Consider the following 25533-nt stretch of genomic DNA (forward strand, 5'->3'; position numbering starts at 1 on the left):
GTTGATAACTGAGATAACCTTAATCAATGATAGAAAATCGGTAGCAATCAACATTTGTTACGGTACAAGTGTACAACGGCTACATGCCCACTAGATTTCAATGGTAGTAAAGATTGCATGGATCTGGCGCATTGTGGTTGAGTCAACAAACTTGAACATTTTAATAAGAACAGACTAACATCTGGAAATTAGATTACTACATCTCTCCTACAATCCAATTTGTATAGCACTCAAAGCTCTCAACTGATTGAGATACAAACAAATAGTTAAAGTGAAATTCAAAGTGTTCTTTAATTTTTCACTTGGTTTTGTTGACACATAAACACACCGACTATGTAAGCAATGAATGAAGAAGCCCTGTACTTGTAATGGATTATTTACTCCAATTTACTCCTGCATGCATAATCCTTTGGAGTTTTTCCACACAATTAATACAATTTCTGGTCTCAATTACGCTCATTTTCAACCAATTCTTCAATTCCATTCAATCCCCTCTTTAACTTTTTCTCTCTTCATCTTTATATCGTCCACCTCTCCCCATTAATAAGCTAAAATTTAAGGAAAACCCATCCATCTCCTTCAATTCCCCCTTATATAATAATGGCCTTACGGGATCAACAACACCAACAACAAGTTCATGTTTGTGGTGGGGTTACTTCTGGTTTGGGTACTAGGAATCACAAGCCTGTAAAGGTTTGTGGGGATGTTTTCTCTGGTTTTAGCCTAGTCCATGTTTTTCAAACCGCCTCATTCACTCTTGAACACATTTTGAAGTCTTTTCATTACCAGTAGAAGTTGATGGTACATGTCCTCTGCCTTTAGGTTGGCAAAGGATTCTTGACCTTAAAGGTAACATATCAACTTATACTGTTGTTGCATGTGTCTGCAAAGTGTGAATATCTTTTTATTTCCTTATTTTAATTCTTAATATAAACTTTACTGTTTCGTTGATATTATTGTGTCTTACAGCTTCTCTTTTTTCCCTTTGTTTTTGCAAACTGATATAGAGTGGATCAATCTGCTATCAGAAGGATAAGCAAAAGGAGTGCAACAAAACCATGAGTCGAAAAGGAAAGCGACGTGAGCTCGACTTAAGGCTGAACTTGTCACCACCAAGAGCAAACCAAGAAAATGAATCACCAAGAAGATCACCAACTCCACCACCAACATCGTCACCAAGTTCATGTGTTTCTTCGGAGCATACTGATGCAAACAGTCCCGAAGCGACTTCTATGATATTAGTCGGATGCCCGCGTTGCTTAATGTATGTGATGTTAGCAGAAGAAGACCCCAAGTGTCCAAAATGCAAGAGCACTGTTTTGCTCGACTTTTTGCATGAAAGTAACACCAAGAAGTCTAGGAAGAATTAGACATCTTCTACTGTTGGTTTAGGATCTTAATTGTATTGCTATCTAGCTTTAATATGGTATGTTTTAACTGTTTCTTCAGAAAAAAGATCTATCGTTCTGTTTCATTGTACGTGCTTCTCTTTTAGTTTTTGGATTTCATCGCTTTAACTGAAAACAATGTTAACGATGCTGACTTCCAGTCCATCTGCCTTTTGTGACACAAAATCTACAATAAAATATTATTCCAACATATGCCCCTAAATAATCATATGCAGTAAGCAGTCCGCAGAAATTACCCGGATTGGGAAAAGATAAATATGCAATGATTTGTTCGAGTTCAGAATTTTCATTTGTAGCATATTTTTCTGGTAGCTATATACTAGAAAAGATATGCAAGGAACTGGTGCCGAGTTTTTTCTATGGCAATGAACTCATCAGTAATTCAGAAATGAATATTTGTCTTGTCAAGTACTCAAGTTGTCATATTAGCATTCTTATATGATGATGATTGAACAGGGATTAAGCCGGTCTGTCTAAAACTTGAAGGATCCTTTGAAACACAAAGAACCCTGGATAGGAGTTATCTACTTTTTTGAATAATGTGGAGTGTTTACGCGTCTAGTTTTCGGACAGGCAGTGATCTATTTCTTGTTCATGTTTCATGATGAAAAATATCATAACATTAATTCTCTGAAATCTAAGCCAAACGTACACTTGAGTTTAAGCAAAACATTTAAAACAGCATTCCTTCTGTTGTTTTCGATCATTTTGAAATAATAAAGACAACAATTTAAACTCTGTTTCTTAAAAAAAAAAAAAAAAAAACACACTCTGCTTACAAGGACATGAGTCATGAGTGGCATCAGTCGAGAGCATCACTTTGGTTCTGTGAAGCTCGTGCACTGGCATGTTCATGCCCTGTATTGTATGGTCTCTTGCTCTTGATTGTTTATTGTGCCCTTCTTTGTATATCATTTCATAGCAATACCGTCCTAAGCTCCTAATCTACTGAAAATACAATTATCTAGGTACTCCGCTGCAGTTTGATATGCGTATATAGTTAGGAAAATTAGAAAAATAGGTGGAAAATAGGCACACTAATATAAGTGCAAACTCAAAATTACAAAACTTAAATATTAGAAAAACCTAGGAAATATTTCAGCCACTTTATACGTCGGAAATTGGCCAAAATTTCGAAGTTTGAAGATACCAACCGTTTGCCCTTAAACTTCCCTTTGTACTTGGTCGAAAGTGTTTTGGATTAGCTATAATTAAATTTGCGCGGAATGGCCATGGGACCTTGTTCGAGCACTATAAAGAAGGGACTGTATTTGGATTGAATTTACAATAAAAACAATTAAATGCAAATAGTAATTGAGACAGTTGAGAATAATTAAGGATATTCCGTCAGATGATAAATACCAATTTATTTAGACCTCTTTCGTCACTATATGTCATCTCTCTTTGCCAAATCTTTATTGAGTTTGAATATTCCCCGAGTGTCATGTTCCAAAGGAAAATTGAGACTCTCTAGTGTCGCAGTTCCGTTGGCCAGCATTCATATACATAAACTCTTTGAAACAGGTGACCTAGGTCTTTCTCAAGTGGCTTGACAAGTACACTGATCTGACCCATACATAGCTTCTGCTACCAAGGATTTTGGGTAAGAGTGATCCAATATGTCACGGAACTACTCTTGTAATCAAGTCTCAACGCTGCTCATGTTCAATGTCTTAGGGCATCTCCAATGGGGGTGTAAACCGTATAGAGTGGAAATTTTACACCCCAAATATAAAAAAAACTCTCTCCAATGGGGGTGCTATACCGTAGGTAATAGTATATTAGCTAATAGAGAGGGTGGGAAATTCCCCCTCTCGCTATTAGTTAATAAAAAGCCCGGACGTCACTTAAAATAACGTCTGTTTAACTTAAAAACTCGGACGTCACTTCAACACACGTTTGAAGCTTTATTTTTTAACTCGGACGTCACTCCAAGTGACATCCCAGTTTAAATTAAAGAGGGACGTCACTTGGAGTGATGTCCGAGTTTAAAATCTATTTTTTTTACACTCTTCCATTGGAGAGTATAGAGTGTGAATATTTATGAGCTATACAATACTATACAATTAGAGGTGTAAAATCCTAATGGCACCTACGTGGAGCCTAGGTGGAGGTGTAATTTTACACCCCCCATTGGAGATGCCCTTACCATAATACCCCATATTACTTGGGTACACAGTGACACGGCGTATAGAAGTATGAGTTTGCCTCTCAGCTTGGGTCTTGGACCGAGCGACGAGCGAGGATTGTGCCCCTGCGCATGTCTTACCCAATGTAGTAAAGGCGTTAAAGCGCACCTAAGGCGCAACACCCTCTTGTGTCTTAGGCGCGTGGCGCGCGCCTGATTGAAGTGAGGCGCGTAGTAATAAAAAAATAGATATATCAAATAAAAAATAAAATAAATATTAAATATGACATGAATTATTACTGATTTGCTTAGCCAAATTTTAAAATTAATTTTATGTGATTGTAAACATAAACCATTGTAGTCATTTAAAAGAAAAATCTTAAACAATAAGTAAAAAGCAAAATAAAACTCGTATCTCTCAATACAATCTAGCTTAACTTCAATAAACTAAAATAATGAACCGATCGAATTGAGTTAAATGAGTTCTTCATAAAATAGAACACTTGATTCAATTTTAGAATCCCGTAAAATTTCATTTAAAATTTAATCCATCTTTGTGTCTTCTCTCAATCCATACAACTTAACAAAAAATAGTCAAAATTAAGTTTAAAGTGTACTCTACAATGAAACTTACTAAATTTGTACAATTTCTTATATCATACAACAATTGGGTCGAGTGTAAATGTGTCACGTATAGCAAAAATTGTAAAAAAAACGAAAAAACTATAAAAATTGATAAGGCGCGCGCCTTGTGCGCCTCGACAAAAAGCACGACTTATGTTACCTCTCGCGCCTTGGTCAAGGCGAGGCACTAAAAGTGCGTCTTGCGCTTTAAGCGCACGCCTTGACTACACTAGTCTTACCTATTGTACTAACTTTGGAAGAACCCTCGACATGCACCCACGCGAAGCCCAAATGCACCCCCCTGCACGCGTCACCTCCCCCGAGAGCCCCCAAACCAAGATAGCATTGTATGCGCGTGAGCATCTCCTTATATCTTTCTATACTATCCCTCCATAAAGACACAAAACAATACAAACTTAAGAGTTTTAACCTTAGTAACCAATATGGGACTAAAGCCCCTCACATTAGAGTGTAGTAGATACATAAGGTCATGGGTTCATGGGTTCAAACCCATGAGGACACAAATTCATTCAAGTTTCCAACAGTTCTGATTCAAAGTTTTATGGGACACAAATTCATTCAAGTTTCCAACAGTTCTGATTCAAAGTTTTATGGGATTCCTGTTAGTCTGTTACCTAATGGGCCACGTCGTAGGTGCCCTCGTGCTCTCATGTGTCCAATCTAGGGGTGGGCAATGGGCCGGGTCGGGCTAGCCCGGCCCTAAACATTTAAAGCCCTTAAGATATTAGGGTTGGGTTGGCCCGGCCCTAAAGTCAAGAGGCGGGTCGGTCGGGCGGGTCACAAGTCGAAACCTCAAGTTCTAAACCCGACCCCTAGCCCTCTTTAAAGGCTTTAGGGGTCGGGCTTTAGGGCCGCCTATATATTTTCTTTTTTTTTACTACATGGGTTTTAAAACTCATTTATATTACAAAAATGTACAATAATCTACAAACTCAAAGTTCAACCAATCTAAGTAATAATCCTCAGATAAGTCCAAAATTTAAAATGCACATCCACAATCTAATGAATCAAGACATCGAGAGTTCGAATTTGTTCTTCCTCAGACTCAAACCTCACTAAAATTACATTTAACATTGAAATACAAAGACAAATAATTATATTATCATTTTAAAGGAAGAAGTAATATATATAAAGAAGAAACATAATAGTTTTTGGTATGGTCATGGAAGTTGTTAAACTATTTGTAATATCATAAATTATTTCTATAATAGATTCAAACAAATATAATATTACCTTTCTTCTAATTTAAAAGTGATTCAAGCTTTCAGATATGGAAATGAAAATATTGGCTTTTGAACAAGTGATGGAGAAAGGTTTGAGATTACAAATGTCATTTTTTTGACAAAGGTTGTTTTTGGTTTCTATGTTACAAATGTCCGCCTCAGATTTTTGCTTTAATGGTGTGGAAGGAAATATTTAGTTTTAGACTTGGCTTTGATGTGAATAAAAATATAATTTATAAGAAATAAGTGAGAAAAGAAAATCGGAATAATAAATTATGACTTTGACTTGATGATCAAAGGAATAAAGTCTTCTTTATTTTATTAAGCTAAAGTGCTTTCATTCTTCACTCATAGGCACGCTAAGACAAGTTTTTGTTATATAAAACAAGTTATTGGAATCTTCTTGGGTAGTGTAAGTGATAAATTCAAAAAGACAATGTTATTTTAATTGAAAATATTTAACAAAATGAGTTGGACAATTATGGATGTGTATTTATATGAAAGTATGAAGTTACGGTTATTAAATTGTTAGGCTTTGGTTAGGGTCGGGCCTATGTTTTAGAATCTTATTCTATTGCGCTCTCTGAGAGAAGGCATTCCACGGCCGGCCCTAAACTCGTGGAGGGCTTTATGGTATTTAGGATCGCCGGTCGGTCGATAGGATTAGGGTCGTTAGGGCCAAATTCCCACCCCTAGTCCAATCTAGTAGTGGAAGGAATGAAGGATAAATTATTTGCAACAATCTTGTAGGTGACCATATGTAAGAAGATTAACATTACACTAATCTTCTAGAAGTTTAGAACGTACGGAAAGACGAACCATTATTTATTGATATATACTAGACAAGAATGATTTATAGATAGCGACCCAGTCGAAGAACCTTACAAAGGTCAAAGTCGAAGTGATTTCTTACAATGATTTAGAATGAGTTTGATTCTATGGACACCAGAAAAGCTCAAACAAAATGGAACCGAGGCCCTTGCTCAAAAGCATGGACCCAAATATCGCCGATATATCCGATATATCGCCGATATATATCGGTATTACACGACATCGATAACATATAGAATATAACGGAAAGACGAACCTTTATTTATTGATATAATCGATATTTCGATATAAAGAATATATTTGACTTTTGACCATTTTAAAATATAAAGCGATATTTTCAATATATTTCGAATATAACCGATATTTTCGATATTAATTTCGATATATGATTTCCGATATTTTAAATATGATTTACAAAAAAATGGATATATCCAAATATTCGATATATCAGATATAAGCTCAAATTGAAAATGGAACCGAGGCCCTTGCTCAAAAGAATAGATATGTCTTAATAAACTAAAACGTATAACGGCAAGGGATCCATTTAGTCTCCCACATTTAATGGTGTAATTTGAGCTAATTAAGCCGAACTTCACTATTTTTAAGTTTGGCTTATTTATTAAGGGAGTTTTTTTCCACTCAAATTTGACTCATATAATATATAAACTAGCCCAAGCCCAAATAATTTGTTTATCGAGCCGAGCTTCATCAAGCTCATTTGTTATATGAGCTATACTATAGGCTCAAACTTGGCTCATTTATTAAATGAACGAGTTCGAGCCGAGCCCGAGCTACTCGGCTCAAATTCCACCCTTATCCACATTTACCCTTTTTTGTACTCTCCACAACAACCACTAGATTAGACCATCCAACACCTCTACAATTTGTTGACGTGTCAATCTAAAAGCAAGAAATGAGAGAATTTGACTTGCTCAAGCTAAGCCATTTAAAACTTACCAAAAACTTTATTTCCACTTTTAAGGATTAGAGTGCTACACGAACCTACTTTTTAGACCTACTACTACGACTCATTATTTGGATAACGTTGGTTTGTATTGCAATTATAGTTCGTGATTCCGAACGAAATTTTGAAATTTCGTCTGGAATTTCGGTTTTTCAAAAAAACGGAATTCCGAATAAAGAGTCGAAATATCTGAAATTCCGAAATCATCCGAAATTCCGAATGTGATAGGGGTCGAAATTTAATAAATTTCAAATTTTGGATTTGTCGGAATTTCAAAAATTCAAAATTCGAACTATGATTGCAATACACACGGACACGTATCTCTATGTAATTCAATGACACATCAGTAGGTTCAAATAGTAGGTCAAATAAATGGGTCGGTGTAGCATTATTAACTTTAAGACACGTTCGTTGCCATTAACAATCCATTTTCATTCTCTATCATCTCTCTCGCAACAAATCGATTTACATCTTTGAAATACATCTCGGCAACTTAAACCACTGAACCAAAGAATTTCGGAGAAGCGGACACGTCTCTTTCTGTTTGTAAGCATTTTAAAATTGATCTTGTATGATATGCCAAGAAAGTGTTTGACTAAATGCAAAGATGTTTTGAAGTATTTTTTTCATGGTCGTTTTCTTGTTTGTAGTTGACAAAACGTTTACCAATACGCTCATTGGACTTTTGAATCATAATCATTAATGTTTAGTCACCATTCCAATCTAGCCTTATTCCAATCCAGCCTTGATTATTTGTAGTCTTGCATATTAGAATTTTTCAAACCAAAGAAAAATAAATTGAAAGAGACAGATATTAGTAATAGAGAAAAATAAATTGAAACATTGGATACAGCCCCACAATTGAAAGAGAAGGAGATTAGTAGATTACCTACATGAATGATAAAGAAAAATAAATTGAAAGATTTGCATCTTCTTCTTTCCAACTAGGTGTCTTCTTCACGAAATCAAAACTGACTTCATATTGCTAACAATGGTCTCTCCCATAATTATGCAAAGTTTTTCACCCAAACATCCAGAGAAAGGTGGGAGTGTAGAATGACCATACAAGGTTTGGAACGTAACATGTTCAAGTCGCAATCACTTGCCCTAAACAAAAAAGTTAGTACAAAACATAAAAAAAAAAATCTTTGAATTCGATTATGTTATATCTAAATGGATTTGTGATCAATCCATATCCAGCCTTGATTATTTGTAGTCTTGCATATTAGAATTTTTCAAACCAAAGAAAAATAAATTGAAAGAGACGGATATTAGTAATAGAGAAAAATAAATTGAAACATTGGATACAGCCCCACAATTGAAAGAGAAGGAGATTAGTAGATTACCTACATGAATGATAAAGAAAAATAAATTGAAAGATTTGCATCTTCTTCTTTCCAATTAGGTGTCTTCTTCACGAAATCAAAACTGACTTCATATTGCTAACAATGGTCTCTCCCATAATTATGTAAAGTTTTTCACCCAAACATCCAGAGAAAGGTGGGAGTGTAGAATGACCATACAAGGTTTGGAACGTAACATGTTCAAGTCGCAATCACTTGCACTAAACAAAAAAGTTAGTACAAAACATAAAAAAAAAATCTTTGAATTCGATTATGTTATATCTAAATGGATTTGTGATCAATCCATACTTGCTAATAATTAACGCTCCATATATAGTCATCGAATTTGGAATTATGCAAGGCTTTTGGTACACAACCAAATAAAACTTCAACCATCAGTACTTTTAACTTATTTGTATATACTTCTCATCTTTGGACTATTTCCTAATTACAAAAGCCAAGTTGGCAAAGGTTTCATCAATTGATCAATTGTGCTTGTTGTTTGGACGTTTGGTCCCACGGGATAATTTAATGAATCTAATCCTTCAGATGAGACACATTCAGGTAAGTTTGCGATTCGCTGAGGGGAATCTCTCTGATTAATATCCAGTGACGAGTTCATTTCGTTGAGTCAAATAAGTATCTATAGCATGATCTCCTACAAAATAGTGGGGCACTTAAAAAATTTGACAAATTGGTGATCGAATGTAAACATAAATTTTGGGGAAATCATTGGCATGCAAATAGAAGTGGCTTTGTATGAATGTATTGTTGGAGTTATCCTTCATATGAGGAGAGAAAGAAGTTCAATTTGTGTGAATAAGTCTGAGTGCACGCGCGCTCAGATTGGTCTTGCCTAAGGCGCGCCCGCGCCCATACTGTGAACAACTTACAGTACATTGAGGGCACACGTGCTCAACATTGGCCTTGCCCAAGGCGCGCCCATGTCTATTTTTCGTAGTTTCTGGTTGCTACAGTAACCGCGAGATTGTGGGTTACTATATAAACAGAAACAAGGTTTTGGAAAACATAACCAACACGAACCAAGACAACACAAGAGAGAGAAAATCCAATCTTGAAAGTAATCAAGATTGAGAGATAACCTTTACAGAGAGACAAGCCTATGAAGAGAGATGAGTGATCTAGTAAGGTGAGAGACAAAAAGGAATGATTGTAATCTTCTTTCCCACTTTATAAAATGATTAGCACTTGTGGAAGTAGACACCATTGGCCGAACCACAGTATATTTTTGTATTGTGGTATGCTTTTACTTTTTTGCATTATTATCTGTTGTTAATAGTTATTTAGAGAGTTGGGCATGTTAGGTTGGTTGTAGTTGATATTTAAAATTTGTCTAGAGTAGAAGTGTTTCATATTACAAGTTATCTTTGTAGTGGGGATCGATTGGTATTGGTATTAATCCCAACAAGTGGTATCAGGGCCTTGGTTAGATTAACCTAGGTGTTATCCAAATTTTGCTCGGAAGTTGTTTGACAAAATTCCTGAGAGAAGGTTTGAGTTAAAATAACTTGTAAAGATGGACCATTCTATGAACACTCGCATGACTAGTCTGAATAGAGATAACTACACCTTGTGGAAAGCCAGGATGGGAGACTTACTCTATTGCAAGGACCTAGCACAACCCATTGAAAATGGAGGAGTAAAACCAGACGCAATTGCCACGACTGAGTGGAAGACGCTTGATGAAAAAGCGATTGGGTGCATTAGACAACAGATTGACAACAATGTAATCCGCCTTGTATCCTAAGAGACCACAGCTTTCAACCTGTGGACGACTTTAGAAGACCTCTACGAGAAGACAAGAAAGGACGCACAGAATAACTCCTGTCACTCAGAGATCCTTGTTACAGAAAAGCAAGAGAGAGGGCAAAAGCAGAAAACCATCTGATTCTAGAGGTGAGGACAAAAGAAAATCTAGGAGCGCGAGCAAACCTCCTAAGAAAGATTTTTCATGTAATCATTGTGGTATCCATGACCACTTCAAGTATGAATGCATAGAATTGAAGAGGGATGAGAAGACTAGTACCATACATAAAGACAAGTTAGAGTTAAAAGAAAGCACTGCCAGTAGAGACGCCACAAATATCGCTTCACATGGTGAAGTAGGAATTGTGTCAGATGGTGACGAGTTATGTTTGAGCACTTCAGGCCAGGGTACAGAGTGGGTGGTAGATACAGGTGCTTCCTACCACGTCACACCCTAGAAGAGTTTCTTCACTACCTACAAATCGGGTGATTTTGGTGAGGTGAAGATGGACAACAATGGAGTCTCGAAGATTGTAGGCATTGGTGATGTTCATGTAGAAACCAATGTCGGCTACACCTTGACACTCAAGGATGTAAGACATGTCCCTGACATTCAGCTAAGCCTAATTTCCGCTGGAAGTTAGATGATGATGGCTTTCTAAACTCGTTTGGTAACGAGGTATGAAAACTGAGCAGAGGTTCCATTGTAGCAGCCAAAGGGAAGAAAATTTGCTCTCTTTACAAGACACATGCTAGTTTGTGTAAAGCAGAAGTAAATGCGGCAGAAAAAGAAACTTCCTCTGAACTATGGCACAAGAGACTGTATCATATAGGCGAAAAAGGCATGGAAGTTCTTGCCAATCAAAAGGCCTTGCTAGACATCAAAGATACACATTTAAATAGATGTACTTATTATGGGTAGGAAAGCAACACAGGGTGTCTTTCTAAAGATTCTCGTCTCACAGAAAGGACAATGTCCTTGAGCTAGTTCACACTGACTTATGTGGTCCTATGAAAGTAAAGTTCTACGGGGGAGCTTTGTACTTCTTGACTTTCATTGATGATGCATCAAGAAAGATATGGGCATATAGTCTGAAGACCAAGGATGAAGTACTTGGCGTGTTCAAGACTTTCCATAGCATGGTGGAAAGAAAGACAGGGAAGCCTTTGAAGTGTATTCACTCAGACAATGGGGGTGAGTACATAAGGCCGTTTGAAGAGTATTGCAAGAGTCATGGGATTCGTCATGAGCAGACAGTTCCCAAGACACCGCAACAGAATGGTATAGCCGAGAGAATGAACCAGACCATTGCAGAGAGGGTGAGATGCATGCTGTCTCACTCTAAGTTATATAGAAGTTATTGAGTAGAAGCAATGCGTACAGCCGTACATGTGATCAACCTATCGCCGTCAAAGCCTCTGAATTGTGATTATCCAGAGAGAGTATGGTCAGGTAGATATGTTGATTATGGATACTTGAGGGTATTTGGGTGCAGGGCATTTGTTCATATTCCCAAGGATAAGAGATCCAAGCTTGACGACAAAGCCAAGCAGTGCATTTTTTTGGGTTATGGGGATGAGAAATTTGGCTACAAACTCTATGATCCGATTAACAAGAAGGTAATCCGAAGTCGAGATATTGTGTTCTTGGAAGACCAAACTATAGCAGATTGTGAGGAGGGTGAGAAGCTACAAGCTTTCACTAATGATCTTGTTGATTCATAACCAGAAGTTCCTACTGTGGAACATGTAGAAGGTATTGAGAATGCAGAGAACTATGGGTTTGAAGCTAATGATGATGATCCTATTGATCATGATAGGATAAAACCTATTGATATAGAAGATGCAGATGAAGTGCATGAACCACCACCTGAGCAAGCAGAAGTGCATCCTCCTGAGGCACCAGCAGATGGGGCAAGGAGGTCTGACAGAGAGAAACAAGCTTCAACCAAGTATCCACCACATACATATGTTTTACTATCTGATGGTGGAGAACCTATGTACTACCAAGAGGCTCTTAAAGGTACAGACAAAGAGAAGTGGTTGAAGGCCATACATGATGAGATAGATTCTTTGCATAAGAATCACACTTATGAGTTAGTTGAGAAACTGAAAGGAAGAAAAATTCTCAAGAATAAGTGGATCTACAAAGTTAAACATGAGGAGAACAATCCACACCCAAGGCACAAAGCTCGCCTTTTTGTGAAGGGATTCCTTTATGGCGAAGTAAGGATACAAGAAGTTTGCTTCCGATCATTGTGTGTTTGTTCAAAAATTTCCAGATGGAGATTTTATAGTGCTCTTGTTGTATGTGGATGATATGTTGATAGTTGGCCCAAATATCAACAAGATATCCAAGTTGAAGAAAGACTTGAGTAAGTCCTTTAAGATGAAGGATTTAGGTCAAGCAAAACAGATACTTGGGATGCGGATCACTCATGACAGAAAGAGTGAGAAGTTGTGGCTTTCTCAAGAAAGTTACATTGAGAAGGTGTTAAAGAGATTTAACATAGATTAAGCGAAGCCAGTCAGTTGTCCGCTTGGTGGCCAGTTTCGCATGACCAAAGAGATGTGTCCTAAGGGTGAACATGAGTAGAATCAGATGGAAAAGATTCTTTATGCATCCACAGTGGGCAGCTTGATGTATGCAATGGTGTGTATAAGACTGGATATTGCTTTCGTCGTTGGTGTTGTAAGCCGATTTCTGTCAAATTTGGGTAAAGAGCATTGGGAAGGTGTTAAGTGGATATTGAGATATCTCAAGGGCACTTCCAAATTGTGTTTGTGTTTTGGTGGAAGTAAGCCCTTACTTGAAGGCTACACTGATGCAGACATGGCAGGTGATGTTGACTCGATGAAGTCCACCTCTGGTTATCTGGTTACTTTTGTAGGGGGAGCAGTTTCTTGGCAATCTAAATTGCAAAAGTGTGTTGCCCTCTCCACTACAAAAGCCGAGTATATTGTAGCCATTGAGTGTTACAAAGAGATGCTATGGATGAAGAGATTCTTCGACGAACTAGGGATAAAGCAGAAACAGTTTGTAGTTCTATGTGACAGTCAGAGCGCCATCCATTTGAGCAAGAATCTGAGTTTTCATTCTAGATCCAAGCACATACATGTGCGTTATCATTGGACTAGAGAAGTACTCAAAGACAATCATTTGTGTATCGAGAAGATCCATACCGACAAGAATGGGTCGGATATGATGACCAAAGTCTTATCGAAAGGTAAGTTTGATGTTTGTTGTGCTACCACCAGAATGGTAGCACACTCCTCCTGTTGATTTGGAAATTGCATGGAGGTAGCCCCCTCACTGTTCCGGAGGGGGAGATTGTTGGAGTTATCCCTCATATGAAGAGAGAAAAAAGTTCAGTTTACGTGAAGAGGTCTGAGCACGCGTGCACTCAGATTGGTCTTGCCCAAGGTGCGCCCGCGCTCATGTCGTGAACAACTTACAGTACATTGAGGGCGCGCGCGCTCGACATTGGCCTTACCCAAGGCGCGCCCGCGCCCATGTCTATTTTTCGTAGTTTATGGTTGCTACAGTAACCGCGAGATTGTGGGTTACTATATAAATAGAAACAAAGTTTTGGAAAACCTAACCAACACGAACTAAGGCAACACAAGAGAGAGACAACCTAATCTTGAAAACAATAAAGATTGAGAGATAACATTTACAGAGAGACAAGCTTGTGAAGAGAGAGGAGTGATCTAGTAAGGTGAGAGACAGAAATGAGTGATTGTAATCTTCCTTCCCACTTTATAAAAGGATTAGCTCTTGTGGAAGTAGGCATCATTAGCCGAACCACGGTATATCTTTGTGTTGTGGGCTTTTACTTCTTTGTATTACTATATGTTGTTAATAGTTGTTTAGAGAGTTGGGCATGTTAGGTTGGTTGTAGTTGATATTTAGAATTTGTCTGGAGTAGAAGTGTTTCATATTATAAGTTATCTGTGTAGTGGGGATCGATTGGTATTGGTATTAACCCCAGCATATATAAGGAAAGAAAGCTCTCTGCCCCGACAAGCTTAAACCAAACACCTCTTATATCTTATTGCACAACCGAGGATGAGTTATTAGGCGGTTGTTTAGTTTAGTCTCATACTTCATTAAGTCTGGATGCAATGCAATGCAATGTATTGGCTATTAAGAAATGTCTACTCTACATGTCTACAAGATTGAGAAGAAAAACACACATACGTAGTACTTGTATTGTAGTACTTTTTCAGAACTTTATGCATACTTGAGAGAAATATTACAAACGAAAAAATAAAGAAAAAAAAAAAAAATCGACTTCATTGAAGGTTGTATTATAATTAGACGACACATAGATAAAGGACCTGTGGCACTGTATAGTGTGGAAGGTTTTTTCTTTAATTATAAACATCTAACGGCTTCCATTTTGTTTACAAGAAATGAAAAGAGTACTAAATTTTCTAGGCAAAATTACCTAAAAATGTAATGTACTTCGATGTTTTTTTACAATTAATGCGATATATTTTGAATACAATTGATACATCCTGCTTGTTTTCTGTCAAATCCAGGGGCGGAACCAACATCTCAAGTAGGGGGCGGGGAAAGAGAGAGAGAATTTCACTTCAACTATATATGTCCAACAAACCATGAAGATCACCTCCACAAAATTTTAGCTCATTTGATGGTGTTTAACAATGTAAATAGGTTATTGCAAAATTGAAAAATCTGGACCGTTAAAAAAAATTCAAAGTTGTCAACAATTTTTAAATAGGTTAGAAATTTCCAAATAAGCCGAATTTTTTGTAGAGTATCTATCCATAGTTAGTAAATCATATCCACAAAATATTAGTTTTTAACTCATCTTGTAAAGGGGCGTGATATAAACCATGGTATAAAAAACCATGGTAAACGGATCCCTCCCTATATATATATATCGCATATCAATATCACCTCTCTCTATATTAAAACATAGTATATATAAGGCGGATATTTTCTTTCCTAATACGTGGCACTTTCCTAGTACTTGGTTCTGCCACATGGATCACTTAAATTGTGAGAAGTTTCCTAATACAACTTAAACTAATAGGAAACCAGTTCGTAGTGAGATTAACTTCCTTAAGCAATTGTCCATTAATAAGAAATCTTATTTGAGCAAAATCTTACACTCTTATCCAGTTTACAATCGAAAATCTTCCTATTAAGAAATCCATAACATATTTACAAAAATCTTCCTGTAGGACTTGGGAGAAGGAAAGAAAAATTGAAGAACTAATTAACTAACACGTAAAGATAAATCGTTTGTATTAAGGTGCCAATCATCAATCATCAGGCTAGGTAATAGTTATGTAGTCTAGGAATATAGAATGCAGCCCTGAAACATATAATCCATTCACCGATCCCAACTACAGGTGTACTGTGTACTTTTATATAAAGTCATGTGAATACCTAATTATATTTAATGATATTTTCTTGAATTTTGTTGATGCATGGTAGGAATAATCTCAGCCTATGAATAGATGTAGTGCTATCAATTTCTCTACTTTCACCGTGTTGTGAATGAGTTTTTTTTAGTTGTGTAAAAGATTCAATTCACAAGTTAAAAAGAGATTAGGGTCGAAGTGATAGAGTTGTAGATGGTGCGGTTGCCTGAAATATTACGTTAAAAAATAGTGTTGGATCCTAATTGCAAACAAAAAGAACTAGAACATGTGTATAAATGGATTTGTAAACAAAAACAAATCTTAACACTAAGTTGGTGAAAAGCTAGGCGAATAAACTCAATTCAAATTGAGTTTTTCATATGATAAGAGAGTTTTACTCTCATCAATAATTCTTTCTAATGGAACTAAAATATGTAGTTTTCATATAGTCTGATGTACGTAGTTATGGTTGGCATAGGCAAGGAAGTTTTGTTGAAAAGATATATATTCATTGCTATGAGTTCATTGATATTATTTTCAAATTGCTACAAGTTCTTTGCATGTACGTGATTCACTTTGATATATATGTACTTTCATGCTGCTTTTAATACAAATGAAAGTGAATTGAAAAATCAATATATATGTGATGTTGTTAAGTGAATCGTTTGAAAGTTTGAGGTAAAAACCTTTGCAAGACTTAGTGTACGTTATCAATAAATATATAGTACTATGGTACAAAACCTCTTAAGACTAATCATATTGCTAATTTTATTGTCGTATGGTCGTGACAAATAAACACTAGCTCTAGCCAACAAACCATTTTTAAGTACTCAAAAAGTTATTGAGGCCATAGAACATTGAAACAAATAAGCATTGTATATAGAGGGGCCAGGACTATAGTTGCTTTTGCACTGTAAAATTACTTCATTTACTTGATGGTTGTCCGATCCGATTGCCTTTGAACCAAGGATAAAGGTTATAGAAAAGATTGTATCAGTGAAATATATTTCCCTATGTCACTACCTTATTAAGTAATGCTTCTCATGAAAATATTTAGAGTCTACTTAGATTGTTTGTTTATTTTACTAGGTTAACAAGGCTAGGATAAGGAAACATATTGGCCAAAAACTACTGATCTTTACATTGAGGGATTGGAAGGGACTTGGCAATTTTTATTTGCATATCACTTCAAGTATCAACTTCATTCCTCAATGAGAATGACACCTGAACCATGTACTAGGGCGGTTATAGTGGATTTGAAGCAGCAACTTAGTTCCGAAAATGATATATGTCAGTGTATAATCTTGGCATCTTGCTTGGTTAATATACACTTTTGAAAACATCATATGTGCTTCTTCTCCAACATCAGAATTTCAATACGAAGGGAATTTTTACTTTAAAATATCTAATATATGCATATTGCATACATAATTCTAGAAGCAATCATTGCCAAAGTCGTACTTACACATTCCCTTACCGCAAATTACGCACCACTGTAACTACTCCCCATCATTACAAACTTCTTACCAACACCATTCATACACTCCTCCTCAATCTTAACCATACATTTGTGCTTGTCAGTACACGTGTTGGGTAGATCTCCACGCTTATCAGCTATAAATACCCCCTACATGAACTACGTCAGACCTAATTCTACTCTCCCCCTAGAAGTGAGAGATAGATACGTAAGCAGTTCGCTCAACAACGAACTTGGTCTTTCCTATTTCCAAACCCATTCTCTTCTCTTTTCACATTTGTAAGGTTGAACTGTATAGGATATGGAGCCTGGTAGCTCGAGTGAGCGTGGTAGCTTAAGAAAGCATGTTGCTCGCGGAGAGTGTGTTAGCTTAAGAAAGTGTGTTACTTGTGGAGAGCGTGTTAGCTTAAGAAAGCGTGTTGCTCGCGGAGAGCGTGTTCGCTTAAGAAAGTGTGTTGCTCGTGGAGAGCGTGTTAGCTTAAGAAAGTGTATTGCTCGCGGAGAGCGTGTTAGCTTAAGAAAGTTTGCTCGCGTAGAGCGTGTTAGCTTAAGAAAGCGTGTTGCTCGCAGAGAGCATGTTAGCTTAAGAAAGTGTGTTGCTTGTGGAGAGCGTGTTAGCTTAAGAAAGCGTGTTGCTCGCAGAGAGCGTGTTAGCTTAAGAAAGTGTGTTGCTCGTGGAGAGCATGTTAGCTTAAGAAAGTGTGTTGCCGTGGAGAGCGTTTGAACTCATGAGAGTGTTTGTGGTTCACGTATGCTGGTGGCTCTTTCAGTGCGAGTTCCTTGTCTGTCGGTGAACTTGAATGGAGTAGATTGCAATAATAAACCTAAGTAAAGTATACCTAAATTTGCATTAAATAGAAACATGGATTGCAACATATTACACTTTTATTGATAAAATTTCTTTAATAAATAAGTGTTCCAAGGACATGGTAATGGTTTCCCCTATTGGGTCTTGATCCAGTACGCTCCATTGCCGACGATGCATTCCACTATGTACGAACCGCCCATTAGGGGTGGGAATTTGGCCCTAAGCTTAGAGTCATCTTGAGCCTTTTTCATAACTATAAAGGTCACAACTAAAGTTGAAAGGATTGAGGATTGACTTACTTATTGTATGACTTTTTAGATTCTAAATGATAAGCCGCTACTAACGATGGCTAACTAAGGTCTAACCGACGTTTCTTCTATAGTAAGTCGTCAACTCTTTGTTAAATATTTTCAATTAAAATAAGTCATCCTTTGTAATTTAGATTCGACGAGGGTACTTCCAATAACTTGTTTTATATAACAAAACTGGTGGACTTAGCGGCCCGATAGGAATAAAGACTTTATTCCTTTGATCATCAAGTCAAAGTCCGTTGAAAATGGCAACTCAATTTCCTTTTCTCACTTATTTCTTATAAATTATATTTTTATTCACATCCAAGCCGAGCTAAAATAAAGATGTTTTCCAACTAATTGTAACGCCAAAAAAATTGACTTTTGTTCATTTTTTCAAACCTTTCTTTTCAAATTTTCCGAATTTCCATATTTGAATCACTTTTAAATTAGAAGAAAGTAATATTATATTTGTTTGAATCTATTATGCCATTGCTTCATTTCTTCCTTTAAAATGATAATATAATGGGTATTTCAATGTTAAAAATGTAATTTTAGTGAGGTTTGAGTACAAGGAATAAGTGGAAAATGCATGAACGATCTTCCACTTGGCTAGAAACTCCTTGACTATTTTTCCCTTGAACTGGGAACCGTTGTCCATCACCAGTGTGTGTGGCAAGCTAAATTTGGTGATAAGGCGTGTCCAGATGAAGTTTTTGACGTGGGACTCTTTGACATGAGTTAAGGGGATTGCTTCGATCCACTTAGTAAAGTAATCAGTTGCAGCCAAGACGAACCGAAAGCCAATACTTTTTTGTGGGATGAATGGTCCCATGATATCCAAACCCCACATGTGAAATGGCCATAAGATGTTTTCCAACGGCCAATGTTCTTTTCAATTAACTTTTCAAACGAAATTGGTTGAATGATATTGTGGCCAAAAGTCTAGCATTTGATGCACTTAAGAAACTCCTTGACTATTTTTAGCATCGAACCTGCGCATTCGTGGCCTAAATTTGGTGATACGTGTCGGTAGATCGTGGGCTTTGTGAGCCAAGGAGCGATCCTAGTAAAAGATGGTTCCCGTGATTCACCCTCATGGATTGGTCGCAAAAATCAAAACCAACCTTGTGAAGGGATTATGCACCTCAATGAATGTTGACTTAACTGAATAGTTTGTTGTTGACTAGGTAGTAATTGTAGGATATTGAACTTAGCATCGACCTGCATTCATGGCGGGTAGATGGTATGTTCGATCGACCGTATGGTTCCGATGATTACCCTCATCCATGTTTGATTCATAAATCAACCGTCGAGAGAGTGGGCAATGTCGTCGTTGATTTCTAGGATGTGTTCGATTTGGTAAGCAGGTAGGTCTTACTTCGATGAGTAATTATCTAGAGGCGCAGTTCGGTGTTTGAGTAGCCAGATAAGCTAAACTGTCTGCGTGACGGTTCTCGTCACGCAAGAAGTGGTGTATGGTGGCTTTCTTAAAAGAAAAAGTAATTGATAAACAACTTGAAGGTATTTAGAAAGGTTACCTTCATGGGTAGTGTACTCTTTAGCAATCTGGCGAACAACTAGTTGCGAGTCACTAAAGACTTGAAGTTTCTGTACACCGAGTTGTAGGGCCATTTTGAGTCCCATGATTAGTGCCTCGTACTCCGCCTCATTGTTAGAGGTCGCGAAGTCGATGCGAACTGACTTCTCAACCATAGTTCCATCTGGGGATACTAAGATGACTCGATTCCACTTCCTCCGGGGTTGTTAGAACCATCCACAAAGAGTGACCAGATGAACTTGTCTTGTTTTTTTTATTGAATGGGATGTCTGTTTCTGGTTTCTAATTCAGGTCGTCAATGGGAAAATCTGCTAGAAAATCTGCAACGACCTGCCCTTTCTGAGAAGTGTGCTGGACGAACTCGATTTGATGTTCCCTGAGCTCTACTGCCCATATTGTCATGCGAGTTGTCTTGTTTTCTTTAAGAAGGATTTTCTTCAATGGGAGGTCGGTGAGTACTTTGATTGGGTGTGCTTGAAAATAAGGCCTGAACTTCCTTGCAGAGTATAGCAACGCGAGTATTGCTCTTTCAATGTAAGAGTAGTTCTTTTCAGCTGATGTTAATGTCTTACTTGTGAAGTAGATCGGCTTCTCTGAGTTGTTGTCCTCCTTCAAGAGAACCGAACTGATAGCAAAGTCTGACACCGCAAGGTAGAGCCCCAACGTTTCACCATCTGTTGGTTTTGCTAAGACGAGCGGTGTTGTCAGGTATTCTTTGAGAGTAGAGAATGTTTGGTGGCACTGGTCGCTCCATGAGAACTGATCACCTTTTTTGAGAAGGTACAGGAAAGGGTTGGCATTTGTCTGACGCCCTTGATATAAATCGGTTGAGTGTTGTAACCATTCCTGATAGTTTATGTATTTGCTTCTTTGTCTTTGGGTTGGGCATTTCCAAGAATGCTCTGATCTAGTCTGGATTAGCCTTGATCCCTCGTTGTGATACCTGATACCCAAGAAACTTCCCGGAGGACGCTCCAAAAAGACATTTTTCGGGATTCAGCTTCATCTGAGTTCGGCGTAATATGGAGAACGCCTGCTCAAGGTGCGTGAGGTGGTCAGCCGCTTTCTTGCTCTTGACCACCATGTCATCGATATAGACTTCCATGGTGTCACCCAACATGTCCTGGAACATATCAGTGACGAGTCATTAGTAGGTCGCTCCAGCGTTCTTGAAGCCGAACGGGAGGACGTTATAGCAGTAGATTCCCTGTTCTGTGATGAATGAAGTTTTCTCTTGATCTTCTTCAGCGAGTGGGATCTGGTTGTACCCATTGTATGCATCCATAAATGACAAGAGTTCATGGCCACAGGTCTAGTCCACAAGTCGGTCGATTCTAGGTAAAGGGAAGCTATCTTTAAGTGTTTCATGGTTGACATTAGTGAAGTCGACGCGGAGGCGAACTATGCCATTCTTTTTTAGGACTGCTACTATGTTAGCGATCCAGTCTGGGTAATCGACCTTCCTGATGAAGCCGACTTGCTTGAGTTTGTCGACCTCATCATTGATTGCTTTTTGAAATATCAGGGATAGCTTCCTAGGTCGTTATCGAACTGGCCTAGCATTAGGATTGACATTTAACCTATGACATGCAACACTAGGATCTATACCGGGTACATCGATGTACGACCAAACAAAAACATCTTTATTCAATGATAAAAAGTTTACAAGGTGTGCTTTGAGTGTGGGGTCGAGGTTTGCCCCTACATAGACAAACTTGGGATCATCTTCAGTCCCTAGGTTCACTCGCTCCTTTTCTTCGGTTTGAACTGGTGCTTTAGAGTCCAAAGCGACCTCCATGGAGCTGGTCGCAGGTGTTGCTTTGTCGATCTGAGGCATGTAGATCTTAGCCATGGGAGTTGGAGCGACCTCTGTGGTTACGACAACAGGGGTTGATGCGACCTTTGTGGTCATGACAACAGAGGTTGGTGCGACCTTTGGGATCTTGACTAGTAGACTAACAGGAGATGGAACAACCTTTGGGATCTTAACTGGGACGACCTCTGGGATTATGACTGGTGGATTAACATGAGCTGGGATGACCTCTGGGATCTTGACTGGTGGATTGACTTTTTTGATAAAGCCTCAACGTTCTACTTTGGTACTTTAGATTTGACCTTAGCAATTAAATCTCTAGCCATCGTGTAGCTAGTGGGCTCGCTCTTAGTGCTGATAGAAAGGCCAGCGGACTTGTTCGCTAAGAGGATTTGATTGCAGTGATAAGCCTCGAGCTGATTGCTGCGAAGCTCCATCATACCCCTAGGGCCAGGAAAGCAGACTACCTGATGTAGTGTTGATGGTATAGCTTGCAATTGGTGGATCCAGCGCTGTCCTAGGATGGCATTGTAGGACGAGTGGATGTCTAGAATGCTGAAACGTGTATTGAAGCTGACTTTGTCCTCCATGGATCTAACAGAGACTGGGAGTATGATGTCACCAATTGGGTAGGCTCTAGAGCCATTGAACCCATAGAGAGGAGCTATTGGATCTATGAAGACCGATTTGGGCAGGTTCATCTCTTTGATGGTATGGTAGAACAAGATGTCACACGAACTACCAGGATCTATCAGGACACATTTGACTGTCCAATCGCTGATTTTGACATGGACCACTAGGGCATCATTATGAGGGAGGCAAACCTTGTTGAGGTCGGCCTCTGTGAAAGTTATATCACCTAAACTACAACTTGAACTGCGTGGGGCAGGTGCGGCCTATGAAGAGAACTAGTATACTTCTTGGAGAGTGCCTACGCGCCTTCTTTTTTCTCAAGAGGATAGATGTAATAGAATCATCCTGGAACATGATCATGTGTATCGTTTTGTCATTATCTCTGTTTGACGAGTGTTGACGGCGTTCATGACGGGAATGGTCGCTGGGGCGTCCTCTGCTATGGGAGTGAGCTTGGACACTATGGCGATTATGGCGAGCTGGAGATCTACTATGCTCTCTGCGAGCCATGAGCTTATGGCGCAGGTCGTCATCAACAATATTGATATAATACTTGATATGTCCTGACTCGATGAGGTATTGGAGGTAGTGCTTGAGCCCCCAGCATTCATCAGTTTCATGACATTTTATTTGCTCGGTGGAAGGCACAGTAAGGCTTGCCAGGTGGATCTTCTGGTTGCCGCACATCAGTTCGGTAATAGGCAGCTCTCTTGATTTTTTTCAATATGTAACTGGGAGATCGGGTGAGTACAGCGGCAAACTTGTGGCTATTATTCGTTATGTTTCCCGACTTCTGTCCTTGCTGTCTGGGTCGCTTTTTTGAAGCTGGGGGGTCATCAGAGATAGCTGCCACTTCTTGTTCTTATGTTAAGCCATGACGCTTCAGGCCTTCTTGTAACTTGATGTACTTGTCTACTCGAGCGTACAACTCATACAAAGTTTTTGGTCGTTCTTTCATGAGTGATCTAGAGAGCGTTGTGTTGCGCACGCGGCAGGCGTTAGAGAATGCCAATGTTACGAATGACTCTTTGAGGCCGCTTTCCATGCCAAGTAGTTCGGTTTTGAACCGACCTAAGAAGGCACGGATGGTTTCATTTTCGCCAAGTGGAGCTAGAACAGTGAATCTAGATCTGCTTTTTTACGCCTATTGTGGACGTACTGACTAGCAAATAGGTTAGTGAGATTCTCGAAGTTCTTTATCGAGTCTGGCTAGAGTGAAAAGAACCAATCGAGAGCGCCATCTTGCAGGCTGGCAGGAAATAGATGACAATGGAGATGATCGAACTCTTGGGCACTATAGAGTGCAAGGTTCTGAATGTAGCGAGCTACGTGTTGACCTGGACACGTGCTGCCATCGTACATTGCAAAGTTTGGTTGGACAAAGTACCTTAGCAGTGAAATGGGATGCGCGGTACGTTTTTAGCATCTTCTGAACGATCTGGGTGGCATCCTTCTTGAATGCGCTCTGGTCTATTCTTTGTGACAGCTCGTTAATCTACTGATTGACCTCGTTGATACCGTCCTCTGGTAAAGCACCAGGTGGAGTTTGCGCATCCACTTGTGCTTTTAAAGAAACATTCTCCTGCCTGAGCAGGGTGATGTGCTCATTTATTGTACCTAATTGGCTTGCTAAGCCTTGGATTTGAGCTCGAGGCTTGTCATGCTTTGTGGGCTTGATTATTTTTGTTTTTGTAAAGTGGGTTTCTCAAGAAATCGAGACCACAAACGACGCCAATGTAAAGGAGTGTTTTAGTTCTACCTTACAAATGTGATAAGAGAAGAGAATGGGTTTGGAAATAGGAAAGACCGAGTTCGTTGTTAAGCGAACTGCCTACGTATCTATCTTTCACTTCTGGGGAGAGAGTAGAATCAGGTCTGATGTAGTTCATGTAGGGGGTATTTATAGCTGATGAGCATAGAGGTCTACCCAACATGTGTACTGATAAGCACAAATGTATGGTTGAGATTGAGGAGTGTATGAATGGTGTTGGTAGGAAGTTTGTAATGATGGGGAGTAGTTACAGTAGTTCGTAATTTGCGGTAAGGGAATGTGTAAGTACGGCTTTGGCAATGATTGCTTATAGAAGAAGAATGATGTCATGAGATGGATCGATCTGCTTGAGATCGTTATGTTCGACCTGCCTCACCCTGGAACGAGCTTGTATGACAAACATCTTAGATCGAGTAATGATGTTGCTGCTTGTCGTACGAGCTGAAGTAGATCACCTACATGAAACGAGCTCGGTATCTCTGCTTATGCTGGACACGTGCCTGATATTCCTAAAAGAGAATATCACTCCCTCACAATGGCCTTGGACAAAGATGCTTCTGAAATTATTAGCACTTTGAAAACTAAGACCACTGATGTAGTTTTTAAGTTGCAAAGCTCTTAAGTTTTGGGTACTTACATTTAGCTCATTATCATGCATTATTGCTTCTAAATATTCCATAGTCCTTTCCTAATTTTGCGGAATTATTTCTTATTGCTATAGCCCATGGTAAAAGGTTCACATTATAGTACTTTCGAAGGATTTTTTTTTTTTTTTTTTTTTTTGTGATATCTAAAAGAGTTCAACCGTATGGCTGGGTAAAAAACCTTGTATTAATATTAAACTCCCACAAGGGGTATTTTTCGAGCTCTCTTAAAATTCCACATCATTAACTCCTATTAAAATGAGAATTTCTCTCCTATTGAAAAGATAAATTCTAGCATTTCTAATTAAAACATGAATCCTTCTCCTATTATAATAGAAATTCATCCCCTATTGAAAAAGAAAAATCTAACACTTCTAATTAAAATGGGAATCACTTTCCTATTAAAAACGGGAATCACACTTCTAAATTAAAACGGGATCCCTCAACCAATTTAAAAACGGGTTTTTAAAACTAATTAAAACAATTTGTTGAGAAATGAAAATGGGTTTTTGAGACTTGATTAAAACAATTTATTAAGAAATTAAAATGGGTTAGCGACGACAACAGGAATCACGATTTGTTAGAAAATTTCTATATGTATAGTTATGATTGTTGAGCAAGTTTTTAAAAGAGTCGGTGCGTATACACAGTTCTACTTTCTATTTTATATATATATATATATATATATATATATATATATATATATATATATATATTAATACTAAAGCTCCCACAATGGGTATTTTTCTAGCTCTCTTAAAACTCCACATCATCAACTCCTATTAAAACGAGAATTCCTCTCCTATTGAAAAGAGAAAACAGGAATTCC

The 25533-nt window shown here is 38.2% G+C and overlaps 2 long non-coding RNA genes across 2 annotated transcripts; one reads left to right on the forward strand and one right to left on the reverse strand.

Moving 5' to 3' along the window:
• The first annotated feature begins 622 nt into the window (after positions 1 to 622).
• Positions 623 to 1474, forward strand: LOC147489410 (uncharacterized). Its single transcript, XR_015201256.1, has 2 exons — positions 623 to 849; positions 1008 to 1474. It is a non-coding gene; the product is annotated as an uncharacterized LOC147489410 (long non-coding RNA).
• Positions 1475 to 8014: 6540 nt separating this feature from the next.
• Positions 8015 to 8883, reverse strand: LOC147489411 (uncharacterized). Its single transcript, XR_015202070.1, has 2 exons — positions 8547 to 8883; positions 8015 to 8307 (listed from the first exon to the last, which is right to left on the reverse strand). It is a non-coding gene; the product is annotated as an uncharacterized LOC147489411 (long non-coding RNA).
• Between the last annotated feature and the right edge of the window lie 16650 nt (positions 8884 to 25533).

The sequence above is a fragment of the Coptis chinensis genome, chromosome 7, assembly GCF_015680905.1.
Source record: "Coptis chinensis isolate HL-2020 chromosome 7, ASM1568090v1, whole genome shotgun sequence".
In the NCBI taxonomy this organism is placed as follows: Eukaryota; Viridiplantae; Streptophyta; class Magnoliopsida; order Ranunculales; family Ranunculaceae; genus Coptis; species Coptis chinensis.